This window comes from Crinia signifera, chromosome 19 (genome assembly GCF_055691185.1).
Source record: "Crinia signifera chromosome 19, ASM5569118v1, whole genome shotgun sequence".
Lineage (NCBI taxonomy): Eukaryota > Metazoa > Chordata > Amphibia > Anura > Myobatrachidae > Crinia > Crinia signifera.
The window spans coordinates 143,951,230-143,964,916 of NC_139226.1; positions in this window are offsets into that span (position 1 = coordinate 143,951,230).

Here is a 13,687-nt window from a genome sequence, read left to right on the forward strand (position 1 = left end):
TGGCAGGTGAGGCAGTGCCTCACCTGCAGTGCCTCACCTACAGTGCCTCACCTGCAGTGCCTCACCTGGCAACCTTTTCTGCACATCTCTTTTTAAAACTCAGCGAATCTCCAGCAGTGTATACAGCTGCACTTGTGTATAATGCCCATATGCACCCCATGGCTCATAAATTGTGAGCAAATCTGGCTCTGGTACTTGCCAGCCATTTACCTCACCGCACGTCCCTGCTCTCCAGCCTCATGCGCCCTCTATATCGCTACAGCCTCATGCCTCTTCATGTCTCTCCAGCCTCATGCTCCTCCTGTCTCTCCAGCCTCATTCTCCCCCTGTGTGGCTCCATCCTCATTCTCCCCGTATGTCTCTCCAGTCTCATGCTCCCCTTTGTCTCTCCAGCCTCATGCTCCCCCTATGTCTTTCCAGCCTTATTCTCCCACTTTGCCTCTCCAGCCTCATGCTCCCCCTATATCTCTCCAGCCTCATGCTCCCCGTGTGTCTCCAGCATCATGCCCACCCTGTGTCTCTCCAGCCTCATGCTCCCCCTATGTCCCCAGCCTCATGCCCCCCTTTGTCTCTCCAGCCTCATGCTCCCCTGTGTCTCTCCAGCCTTTTGCTCTCCAGCCTCATGGCTCGCCAATGCTCTCCAGCATCATGTCTCTCCAGTCTCATTTTCCACCTTTGTCTCTACAGTGTCATGCACCCCTGTGCCTCTCCAGCCTCATGCTCCCCCAGTGTGTCTTCAGCCTCATGCTCCCCCTGTGTCTCCAGCCTCATGCTTCCCCTGTGTATCTACAGCCTCATGCTCCCCCTGTGTCTCCAGCCTCATGCTCCCCCTGTTTATCTCCATCCTCATGCTCCCCCTGTGTATCTCCATTCTCATGCTCCCCGTGTTTATCTCTATCCTTATGCTCCCCCCTGTGTATCTCCATCCTCATGCTCCCCCTGTGTCTAAAGCCTCTTCCTCCCCCTGTGAGCCTCAAGTCTCATGTTCCCCCTGTGTGTCTCCAGCCTTATGCTCACCGTGTCTCTCTCCAGCCACATGCTCCCCAATTGTCTCTCCAGCCGCATGCTCCCGTCTCTCCAGCCCCATGCTAACGTCTCTCCAGCCTTATGCTCCCTTCTCTAGAGCCTCATGCTCCCCCTGTCTCTCTACAGCCTCATGCTGACCATTTGTCTCTCCAGCCTCATGCTCCCCCTGTCTCTCTCCAGCCTCATGCTCCCTCTTTATCTCTCCAGCCTCCTGCCTCTTCATGTCTCTCCAGCCTGTGTGTCTCCAGTGTCATGCTCCCCCAGTGTTTCTTCAGCCTCATGCACCCACTGTGTCTCCAGCATCATGCTCCATCTATGTATCTACAGCCTCATGCTCCCCCTGTGTATCTACAGCCTCATGCTCCCCCTGTGTCTCCAGCCTCATGCTCCCCCTGGGTATCTCAAGCCTCATGCTCCCTCTGTGTATCTCCATCCTCATGCTCCCCAGGTGTATCTCCATCCTCATGCTCCCCCTGTGTATCTCCATCCTCTTGCTCCCCCTGTGTATCTCCAGCCTCATGCTCCCCCTGTATATCTCCAGCCTTATGCTCCCCCTGTGGATCTCCAGCCTCATGCTCCCCCTGTGTATTTCCATGCTCATGCTCCCCCTGATTCTCCAGCGTCATGTTACACCTTTGTCTCTCCAGCCTCATGCTCCCCCTTTGTCTCTCCAGCCTTATGCTCCCCTTGTGTCTCTAGCCTCATGCTCCTCCTATGTCTCCAACCTCATGCTCCCCTGTGTATCTCCATCCTCATGCTCCCCCCTTTTTCTCTCCAGCCACATGCTCCCCCTGTGTATCTCCAGCCCCATGCTCCCCCTGTGTATCTTCAGCCTCACGCTCCCCCTGTGTATCTCCATCCTCATGCTCCCTCTTTATCACTCCAGCCTCATGCCTCTTCATGTCTCTCCAGCCTCATGCTCCTCCTGTCTCTCCAGCCTCATTCTCCCCCTGTGTGGCTCCAGCCTCATTCTCCCCCCATGTCTCTCCATTCTCATGCTCCCCCTATGTCTCTCCAGCCTCATGCTCCCCCTGTGTCTCTCTCCAGCCTCATGCTACCCTTTTGTCTCTCCAGCCTCATGCTCCCCCTGTGTCTCTCCAGCCTCATGCTCCCCCTATGTCTCCAGCATCATGCACCCTTGTGTCTCTCCAGCCCCATGCTCCCCCTGTGTATCTTCAGCCTCACGCTCCCCCTGTGTATCTCCATCCTCACGCTCCCCCTGTGTATCTCCAGCCTCATGCTTCCCCTGTGTATCTACAGCCTCATGCTCCCCTTGTGTATCTCCATCCTCATGCTCCACCTGTGTCTCTCCAGCCTCATGCCCCCCTGTGTATCTCCATCCTCATGCTCCCCTGTGTATCTCCATCCACATGCTCCCGCTATGTCTCTCCAGCCTCATGCCCCCCCTGTGTATCTCCAGCCTCATGCTCCCCTATGTATCTCCATCCTCATGCTCCCGCTATGTCTCTCCAGCCTCATGCTCCTCCTGTCTCTCCAGCCTCATTCTCCCCCTATGTCTCTCCAGTCCATGCTCCCCTTTGTCTCTCCAGCCTCATGCTCCCTTGTCTCTCTCCAGCCTCATGCTCCCTCTTTATCACTCCAGCCTCATGCCTCTTCATGTCTCTCCAGCCTCATGCTCCTCCTGTCTCTCCAGCCTCATTCTCCCCCTGTGTGGCTCCAGCCTCATTCTCCCCCCATGTCTCTCCATTATCATGCTCCCCCTATGTCTCTCCAGCCTCATGCTCCCCCTGTGTCTCTCTCCAGCCTCATGCTCCCCTTTTGTCTCTCCAGCCTCATGCTCCCCCTGTGTCTCTCCAGCCTCATGCTCCCCCTATGTCTCCAGCATCATGCACCCTTGTGTCTCTCCAGCCTTATGCTCCCCCCGTGTCTCTCCAGCCTCATGTTCCACCTTTGTCTTTACAGTGTCATGCCCCCCTGTGCCTCTCCAACCTCATGCTCCCCCAGTGTGTCTTCAGCCTCATGCTCCCCCTATGTCTCCAGCATCATGCACCCTTGTGTCTCTCCAGCCTTATGCTCCCCCCATGTCTCTCCAGCCTCATGTTCCACCTTTGTCTTTACAGTGTCATGCCCCCCTGTGCCTCTCCAACCTCATGCTCCCCCAGTGTGTCTTCAGCCTCATGCTCCCCCTTTGTCTCCCCAGCCTCATGCTCCCTCAGTGTGTCTTCAGCCTCATGCACCCACTGTGTCTCCAGCCTCATGCTCCCCCTGTATCTACAGCCTCATGCTCCCCCTGTGTATCTCCAGCCTCATGCTCCCCTGTGTATCTCCATCCTCATGCTCCCGCTGTGTCTCTACAGCCTCACGCTCCCCCTGTGTATCTTCACCCTTTTGCCCCCCCTGTGTCTCCAGCCTCATGCTCCCCCTGTGTATCTCCTTCCTCATGCTCCCCCCTGTGTATCTTCAGCCTCATTCTCCCCCTGTATATCTGCATTGACATGCTCCCCCTGTGTATCTCCAGCCTCATGAGCCCCCTGTGTATCTCCATTCTCATGATCCCCCTGTGTATCTCCATCCTCATGCTCCTCCTGTGTCTCCAGCCTCATGCACCCCCTGTGTGTCTCCAGCCTTATGCTCCCATCTCTCCAGCCTTATGCTCCCCCTGTGCCTCCCCAGCTTCATGCTCCCCCTTTGTTTCTCCAGCCTCATCCACCCCCTTTGTCTCTCCAGCCTCAGACTCTCCCAGTGTGTCTCCAGCCTCATGCTCCCCCTTGTATCTCCATCCTCATGCTCCCCCTGTGTATCTACTGCCTCATGCTCCTCTTGTGTCTCCAGCCTCATGCTCCCCCGGTGTGTCTCCAGCCTTATGCTCCCATCTCTCCAGCCTCATGCTCCCCCTGTGTCTCTCCAGCCTCATGCTCCCCCTTTGACTCTCCAGCCTCATGCTCTCGCAGTGTGTCTCCAGCCTCATGCTCCCCCTGTGTATCTCCAGCCTCATGCTCTCCCAGTGTGTCTCCAGTCCCATGCTCCCCCTGTGTATATACAGCCTCATGCTCCCCATGTGGTTCTCCAGCCTCATTCTCCCCCTATGTCTCCAGCCTCGTGCTTCCCCTGTGTCTCTCCAGCCTCATGCTCCCCCTTTGACTCTCTAGCCTCATGCTCTCCCAGTGTGTCTCCAGCCTCGTGCTCCCCCTGTGTCTCCAGCCTCATGCTCCCCCGGTGTGTCTCCAGCCTCATGCTCCCCCTGTGTCTCTCCAGCCTTATGCTCCCATCTCTCCAGCCTCATGCTCCCCCTGTGTCTCTCCAGCCTCATGCTCCCCCTTTGACTCTCCAGCCTCATGCTCTCCCAGTGTGTCTCCAGCCTCGTGCTCCCCCTGTGTCTCTAGCCTAATGCTCCCCCTGTGTATCTCCAGCCTCATGCTCTCCCAGTGTGTCTCCAGCCCCATGCTCCCCCTGTGTATATACAGCCTCATGTTCCCCCTGTGGTTCTCCAGCCTCATTCTCCCCCTATGTCTCCAGCCTCGTGCTCCCCCTGTGTCTCTCCAGCCTCATGATCCCCCTTTGACTCTCCAGCCTCATGCTCTTGCAGTGTGTCTCCAGCCTCATGCTCCCCCTGTGTATCTCCAGCCTCATGCTCTCCCAGTGTGTCTCCAGTCCCATGCTCCCCCTGTGTATATACAGCCTCATGCTCCCCATGTGGTTCTCCAGCCTCATTCTCCCCCTATGTCTCCAGACTCGTGCTCCCCCTGTGTCTCTCCAGCCTCATGCTCCCCCTTTGACTCTCCAGCCTCATGCTCTCCCAGTGTGTCTCCAGCCTCGTGCTCCCCCTGTGTCTCCAGCCTCATGCTCCCCCGGTGTGTCTCCAGCCTCATGCTCCCCCTGTTACTCTCCAGCCTTATGCTCCCATCTCTCCAGCCTCATGCTCCCCCTGTGTCTCTCCAGCCTCATGCTCCCCCTTTGACTCTCCAGCCTCATGCTCTCCCAGTGTGTCTCCAGCCTCGTGCTCCCCCTGTGTCTCTAGCCTAATGCTCCCCCTGTGTATCTCCAGCCTCATGCTCTCCCAGTGTGTCTCCAGCCCCATGCTCCCCCTGTGTATATACAGCCTCATGTTCCCCCTGTGGTTCTCCAGCCTCATTCTCCCCCTATGTCTCCAGCCTCGTGCTCCCCCTGTGTCTCTCCAGCCTCATGCTCCCCCTTTGACTCTCCAGCCTCATGCTCTCCCAGTGTGTCTCCAGCCTCGTGCTCCCCCTGTGTCTCTAGCCTAATGCTCCCCCTGTGTATCTCCATCCTCATGCTCCACCTGTGTATCTTCAGCCTCATGCATCCCCTGTGTCTCTCCAGCCTCATGCTCCCCCTTCGTATCTCCATCCTTCATGCGCCCCCTTTGTATCTTCAGCCTCATGCTTCCAGCCTAGGAGAGACACAGGGAAGCATGAGATGCGGCAAAGCATCACTGCCTCACTGACAGCTGTCTATTCCCGGACATTCTATAGTCTGGGAATGCCACTCCTCTGGACTCCGGTCCTAATTACCGGATTGTCCGGAGTAATCCCGGACGGGGGTTGGTAACCCTACATCTTTCACAATATGGCTGCTGTGAGGGGAAGCAGCTGCCTACCGCTCTGGCCTGGTGGGGAATTACAACGTGTGAGATCTTATGACTCATCCTCGTACATTCAATACTCATGCTGTATTTTATTATCCAATAATAACCCTTTGGTTTCTACTTTATAGCATGAAAGTGGCATACACGATTGTTTAATATCTGAAAACAGACATTTCCCCCTTCAGACAGGATAATAACAATAATTATATATATATATAGGTGACACCCTGTCATTAGTGCAGGCAGCACAGATCTTGATGCATCCACTTCAGTGTAGATGTAGTATCTAGAAGCCTCTCTGGAAGGGGAATTATCTCTCCAGATAATTGGGTACTTACTGGCTGTGACTCTCCCAGGCCTCGCTCAGGAGATTGTGTGTTTATATGGTGTCAGTAAGATCAGTCCATGAACTGAATCCCAGAATAGGAGAGGCCTCAACCTGCCACATTCTGGTGCCCTCAGAGCAAGTGGATTCCTGCCTGTATGGTGTAGCAACAACATATTACATGGCATCACAGGGCACTGAGCAGGAGCTACAGTGGGCACTGAGCAGGGGCTACAGTGGGCACTGAGCAGGGGTAACAGCAGGGCACTGAGCAGGACTTACAGTGAGCATTGAGCAGGGGTTACAGCGGGCACTGAGCAGATGTTAAAGCGGGCACTGAGCATGGGTTACAGTGGGCACTGAGCAGGACTTACAGTGAGCATTGAGCAGGGGTTACAGCGGGCACTGAGCAGAAGTACAGCTGGTACTAAGCAGATGTTAAAGCAGGCACTGAGCAGATGTTACACTGGGCACTGAGCATGGGTTACAGTGGGCACTGAGCATGAGTTACAGTGGGCACTGAGCATGGGTTACAGTGGGCACTGAGCATGGGTTACAGCGGGCAATGAGCATGGGTAACAGAAGGGCACTGAGCAAGGGTTACAGTGGGCGCTGAGCAGGGGTTACACTAGGCACTGAGCAGGGGTTACAGCGGTCACTGAGCAGGGGTTACAGTGGGCACTGAGCAGGGGTTACAGCGGGCACTGACCACTAGTACATCTGTTACTGAGCAGATGTTAAAGCGGGCACTGAGCAGATGTTACACTGGGCACTGAGCATGGGTTACAGTGGGCACTGAGCATGGGTTACAGCGGGCACTGAGCAGGTGTTAAAGTGGGCACTGAGCATGGGTTACAGTGGGCACTGAGCAGGGGTTACAGCGGTCACTGAGCAGATGTTAAAGCGGGCACTGAGCATGGGTTACAGTGGGCACTGAGCAGGGGTTACAGCGGGCACTGAGCAGGGGTTACAGCGGGCACTGAGCAGATGTTACACTGGGCACTGAGCATGGGTTACAGTGGGCACTGAGCATGGGTTACAGTGGGCACTGAGCAGGACTTACAGTGAGCATTGAGCAGGGGTTACAGCGGGCACTGAGCAGGGGTTACAGTGAGCACTGAGCATGGGTTACAGCGGGCAATGAGCATGGGTAACAGCAGGGCACTGAGCAAGGGTTACAGTGGGCGCTGAGCAGGTGTTAAAGCGGGCACTGAGCATGGGTTACAGTGGGCACTGAGCAGGGGTTACAGCGGGCACTGAGCAGGGGTTACAGCGGGCACTGAGCAGATGTTACACTGGGCACTGAGCATGGGTTACAGTGGGCACTGAGCATGGGTTACAGTGGGCACTGAGCAGGACTTACAGTGAGCATTGAGCAGGGGTTACAGCGGGCACTGAGCAGGGGTTACAGTGAGCACTGAGCATGGGTTACAGCGGGCAATGAGCATGGGTAACAGCAGGGCACTGAGCAAGGGTTACAGTGGGCGCTGAGCAGGGGTTACACTAGGCACTGAGCAGGGGTTACAGCAGGGAACTGAGCAGGACTTACAGTGAGCATTGAGCAGGGGTTACAGCGGGCACTGAGCAGATGTTAAAGCGGGCACTGAGCATGGGTTACAGTGGGCGCTGAGCATGGGTTACAGTGGGCATTGAGCAGGGGTTACAGCGGGACTTAGCAGATGTTAAAGCAGGCACTGAGCATGGGTTACAGTGGGCACTGAGCAGATGTTACACTGGGCACTGAGCATGGGTTACAGCGGGCACTGAGCAGAAGTACAGCTGGTACTGAGCAGATGTTAAAGCGGGCACTGAGCAGATGTTACACTGGGCACTGAGCATGGGTTACAGTGGGCACTGAGCATGGGTAACAGCAGGGCACTGAGCAGATGTTAAAGCGGGCACTGAGCAGATGTTACACTGGGCACTGAGCATGGGTTACAGTGGGCACTGAGCATGGGTAACAGCAGGGCACTGAGCAGGGGTTACAGCGGTCACTGAGCAGATGTTAAAGCAGGCACTGAGCAGATGTTACACTGGGCACTGAGCATGGGTTACAGTGGGCACTGAGCAGGGGTTACAGCGGTCACTGAGCAGATGTTAAAGCGGGCACTGAGCATGGGTTACAGCGGGCACTGAGCAGATGTTAAAGCAGGCACTGAGCAGGGGTTACAGTGGGCACTGAGCATGGGTTACAGCGGGCAATGAGCATGGGTAACAGCAGGGCACTGAGCAAGGGTTACAGTGGGCGCTGAGCAGATGTTACACTATGCACTGAGCATGGGTTACAGTGGGCACTGAGCAGGATTTACAGTGAGCATTGAGCAGGGGTTACAGCGGGCACTGAGCAGAAGTACAGCTGGTACTGAGTAGATGCTAAAGCGGGCACTGAGCAGATGTTACACTGGGCACTGAGCATGGGTTACAGCGGGCACTGAGCATGGGTAACAGCAGGGCACTGAGCAAGGGTTACAGTGGGCGCTGAGCAGATGTTACACTATGCACTGAGCAGGGGTTACAGTGGGCACTGAGCAGGGGTTACAGTGGTCACTGAGCAGGGATTACAGCGGTCACTGAGCAGGGGTTACAGCGGGCACTGAGCAGAGGTAACAGGGGGACACAGAATAAAGGTTACAGTGGGAATAGGGTGATGGCCAGTGATCAGGGCGGCCATTGGGGGGGACTGCAGGGACTCCAGTCCCAGGCCCAGAGAGAAAGGGGGCCTAGGACTGGAGTCTATCAAGTATAATTTGTCATAAACAAAGTTCACATTTCCCTTGAAGCAATGTAGAGAAAGAGTAGTGCAGTTAATGCTGCTGACACTGGAGGTCTCACCAGCCATGGCAGATTCAGGGGAGGGGCACCCAGGCACGTGCCCCCCATCATTTCTGACATAGCTCATTTTGTAGCTGAGAACAAGGGCTTTCCAACAAGCCCGGCCTTGCGGAATCAGGAATACCGCCGGGCAAAGCTGGAAGGTTTACTAGATAGGATAATATAGGACTCGCTAATTCCGACCCCCATCCAGTTCTGATGGCTGCCAGTTCCCTCCCCAAAAGCTCGTGGTTGACCTCATTTGAACCCAAATCGTTGGGCCTTTAATTTGATACAAGGCTGGTCTATATGGGTCATTTGGTTCCGGAGATAATTTCATGGCTGTTCTGCAACCAAATGGCCCAGTGTCACTGGACCAAAAATACTGAAAGCCCACTCAAAGGTTCTTCAATATGATACTGGTCTCATGTAAATGGGTCAGTTGGTTCCGGAGATATAGCCAGTTCAAGGGGGAGTTCTCTCCCTCTCACACCAGATAATGCAGGGACTAGCCTGGTGTAAAAGAGGCCAGCCCGGGAATGTCCCTGCATGATCCTCGGACCATATTCCCGGTAAATTCCTGCATTTTCTGGTGTGAAAGGGGTATTATTTCAAATAGCCTGGACCTGCAGTGCTCTGAATACAGCTGGGCAGCCCTCCTCTGTCTGCCCAGCTGTCAGTGGCTGCCACTTCTTGATTGACGGTTCGGTGAGCCAATAAACTTACTATATTAAAATTCATTTATTTATAAGCTATGACGATCTTAGGGTTTTTATGTTTTTCTTTTTGTGTTTTTTTCTTATCAATCAAGTGCACATGCACTATACATGTCCCCAGCGATAAAGATACCGCCGCTTTGAGGAAAGGTCGTATCCATAGTCAGTGGATGATTACCACACAGCGTATCATATAATATCTGACTAACAACCATGCCAATCCATGAATGCACTCACGTATTACCTTATTCAAATACAGTGGCCAATATATTGATCACCGCATGTCCCCCTCTTGATAATTGGACTGTAGTATCCATGGAGACCATGGATCAGTAAACAACATATGAGGTACCTATCAGAGTGTTACACGCATTTTGACTAATGGTTCCTATGGCCAACCACGGCACTGTGCTTTGGATCTATCCGGGCATCCTTTTTAATGAATGGCAATATAAATTCTTCATTTACTCGCACTGTCATACCCAACATACTATGCGTATCCTCATCGGTAAACTACTCCGTCGCTTTGCAGCAGATATCTTACCTGCAATTAGTAAACGGAACGTCTCATACAGTGTATTACGTAATCCTTGATTGACAGTCAGGATATCCAATGAGCGCACCTGCGCATTACCATATTCATGAACCCACAGGTATTTAAAGAGCTCTCAGGCACCACCCAGGTTGGTCCTGACGAAGCTCATTAGCGAAGCGTACGCCGACTGTACACTTCGTGGGCTACCCCCACTCCCCCACCCCCATTGAAATGTACAAATTTTGATCTGTTTAGCTTAAAATTGTGATATAGAGCGGGCGCATGAACACACAGCCCGTTGGCTGAAGGGCGCACTTCTAAATTTAACTGTTACTCGGTCCTGTCAATTGCGAGACGGCGTGTCACCATAGAACACGCCGCACTCCAGGGACTGTGGATTTAACGCTGCAACTACTGTCATCCAGTCCTGCTTATTGTGAGACGGCGTGTCACAAATAGAACACGCCGCACTCCAGGGACTGTGCTATTGCTATACGCGGTTAACGTTTGCTACTGATACACCCGGTCAGCGTGTGACTAGCTGCTACCGATACGCTCGGTCAGCATTTGAGTACCACACACTGAGCAATTACCGGTGCACTTGGATATAAGCACCGGCTAATCTAATATTGTATTTTCACGCTGCCAAAATATTAATTAAGGTGTGATTAGTACTATCATTTGACAAATACACAACAACGTATCAGTAATATTTCAGAGCGGCCACCAGTGCCCCCGAATACCAGCACTGGTCATTTGAAATTATACTCTAACGCCGCCATACACGTTATATCCTCCAGTTAAAAAATTGGTACATCTACCCTGACAGGCTATTTGAAGCCGCACCAACCTTTCCCCTATGAATGGGGTAATTTAAAATTGACCTCAATTGAGATCCCTGTGTTCATTATCCGCCACATATATAATAATACTTGATATACCTACTAGACAGTGTATGTACTCCAATTCAAGTGGAAATTGGGAATAAGGAGTGTGGGACCCCACGTCGCAAGGATAACATATCCTTTTTTAATAAATGTGTATGTCATTTATGTTTTGTGTCATTTTATTTCGCTATATTTTTAACTGACATTAATAAAGGTTACATTTTAATAAACTCTTTACTTGGTGCACCACACAGTGACATTTCTTTCTGTCCAAAATCATATATGCAACCGTTTGATGTCCTGTGGTAGCACACCCTCACCTGTCATATGAATTAATATCACTAGACACCTATTGAGGGGTAAACCTTTCTTGATTCGGCAGCGGCTGTCCTCCAGTTACCGCGAGCATGTATTCCCCTTGGCAATGAGCATTTAATCCCACATGGCAACGAGCATGGAGTCTGACAATGAGCATGTAGATAAGCAGCACTTATGTAGCATACTTTTTAATAGGCATTATGGTGTTTGGCATAATACTTAATGGACATAATGGTGTACATTTCTCTTTCAATGGTCCTGGTGACACAGCTCAACACTGGTGACACAGCTCAACACTGGGATGTAGGAGGGTCCGAAGGAGCCAGGCACCTATCCTAAAGCTTTAGAGGGTAGGCTCCTCCCCTACTGCATCCCTGGACTCTCCAGTTCGTGTTAGGTGCCCACTGGAGTGGGTGCTATTCTAAAGGGCTGCAGGAGCAGCCGAAGAATTAGAGTAGTTAGGGTTTTTTTATTATTTTATTAACTATTACCCTAGCTAGGTAGGCACAGTGTGAGGATTTTCATAGTGAATCCTCACACTGCTAGCGCAGCAGGAGCTGACAGAAGCGCGTCCTGTCAGCTCTCTGTGCACAGGGTAGACTCTGTCTGGTCTCCCTGTGCTGCGCTTACAGCCTCTATTAAGAGGCTGCCTGGGCTCCGGAGTAGCCTGAAACCGGCTCCACATTTAGGTGGGGATCATGGGGGACAGGCGCTCCGTGATGGCGGCGGCCATTTTATGCGGAGCTTACACGCTGAGCTCCTGACTGAGAGGACAGCAGCGCTGTGACAGGCATGTTCCAAGTGGTCCCCATTTGAGGGGGAGATACTGGAACAAGGAAATCCTACCTAAGGAGCGGCTAGCTGGGGGTGGTTGGCGCCAAAAGGTCACGGACCCCGCAGCAGCAGGGACTTTGGTCTCTTCCTTCACTCTGACTTTGGCGCCTTTCAGAACGCTTGCAGCGGAGCTGAGCTGGCTTATTGATCCTGGCAGAGTGACTTGGATTTCCTGGGCATCGCTTCCCCGCAGTTGAAACCTACAGACAGCTAAGTGATTGGGTGCATTGACTTTGTATAAACGCTTGTACAATTGTTTGCACTGTGTATATTGAGATATATATATATACGCTTCACTTGCATCATGTCTGAGCATCAGGCTGTGGTTTTGGGGGAGGGAGTCCTTAGTGCACTGAGCGCGTGCAATGTTTGCACACAAAAGTTTGTCCCTGAGCAGATGGCCAAGGGGGGCTTATGTATTACTTGCGCTGATGTGAGACCCATGGGCAGTGAACACCATAGGGGAGAGCAGAGTGAACCTGCGTGGGCCAGTGCCCTAGGCAGGTCGGTAAACGCTTTGGTGCAGCTTCTGGACAGGCAGAGTGATGTGCTGGTAGAATCACAGAGACCTATGCCATCATCTCAGCAGTCGTCTGGCTCCTTACCTCTTACCCAGGCAGATCCTGCACTTATTCAGGTGATGCAGGATACTGCTAAGGGGATCAACAGATTCAGTGAAATACTGGACAAAATGGATGAGGTTACAGGGACCCCTAAAAGGTCTTATGCTATGCCTAATGTGTTAGAGGAAGAGGAAGGAGAGTATACTGACACACCCTGGGACCAGGGTGATGATTTTGAAGAGACCTCTGCTGCTGGTATAGAGGATCTTATTGTGGCTGTAAAACAGGCGTTAAAACTGTCTGTTGAGGATAAGACCCCTGTTAAGGGTGTTTTTAAGCGACAGCGAAAGGAGGCTGTTACTTTTCCCTCAGATGAGGGGTTACAGGAACTATTGGAAGGGGCTTGGAAAACCCCAGATAAGAGGCTACAGATGCCTAAAAGATTCCTTAGTCTGTACCCCATGCCGGAGTCTCATTCTGAACTCTGGGAAAAGGTGCCTGTTGTGGATGCTTCTGTGGCACGCTTATCAAAAGCTACGGTATTACCTGTACAGGGTGGTGCAGCTTTTAAAGATGCTGTGGATAAAAAGCTAGAGGGAAACCTCAAGGCTATTTTTGAAGGGGTGGGGTTTACCCTGCGTCCCCTTATTGCTTCAGCCTGGGTCTCTAAGGCCATTATAGAGTGGGCTGGTGAGCTATGCACCATGCTGCAGGCTGACCACGGTGCTTTGCTGGTAGCAGAAAAGATTAAGGCCGCTGCAGAATATGCGGTGGAAGCAGAGGAAGCTCTTAAAATGGCTACCAGAGTATCCACAGTCTCCATAAATGCCAGGAGGGTACTCTGGCTTAAGGCCTGGGAAGCGGACAATGAGTCCAAAAAGGCCTTAGAAATGTTAGCTTTCAAGGGAAAGTTACTTTTTGGTTCTGAGCTTGAGGAGATTATAAAACAAGCCACAGGCGGCAAGAGTACGTTTCTGCCGGCCTCCTCAACAAAGCAGTCATCCAGATTTGCTGCTTTTAGGCCGTCCTTTCGGCCCTCCCCTAGAGGTGGTGCGTCCTTTCGGGGACAATCGTTCAGGGGAAAGTTCCAGAACTCCAGGGGCAAATC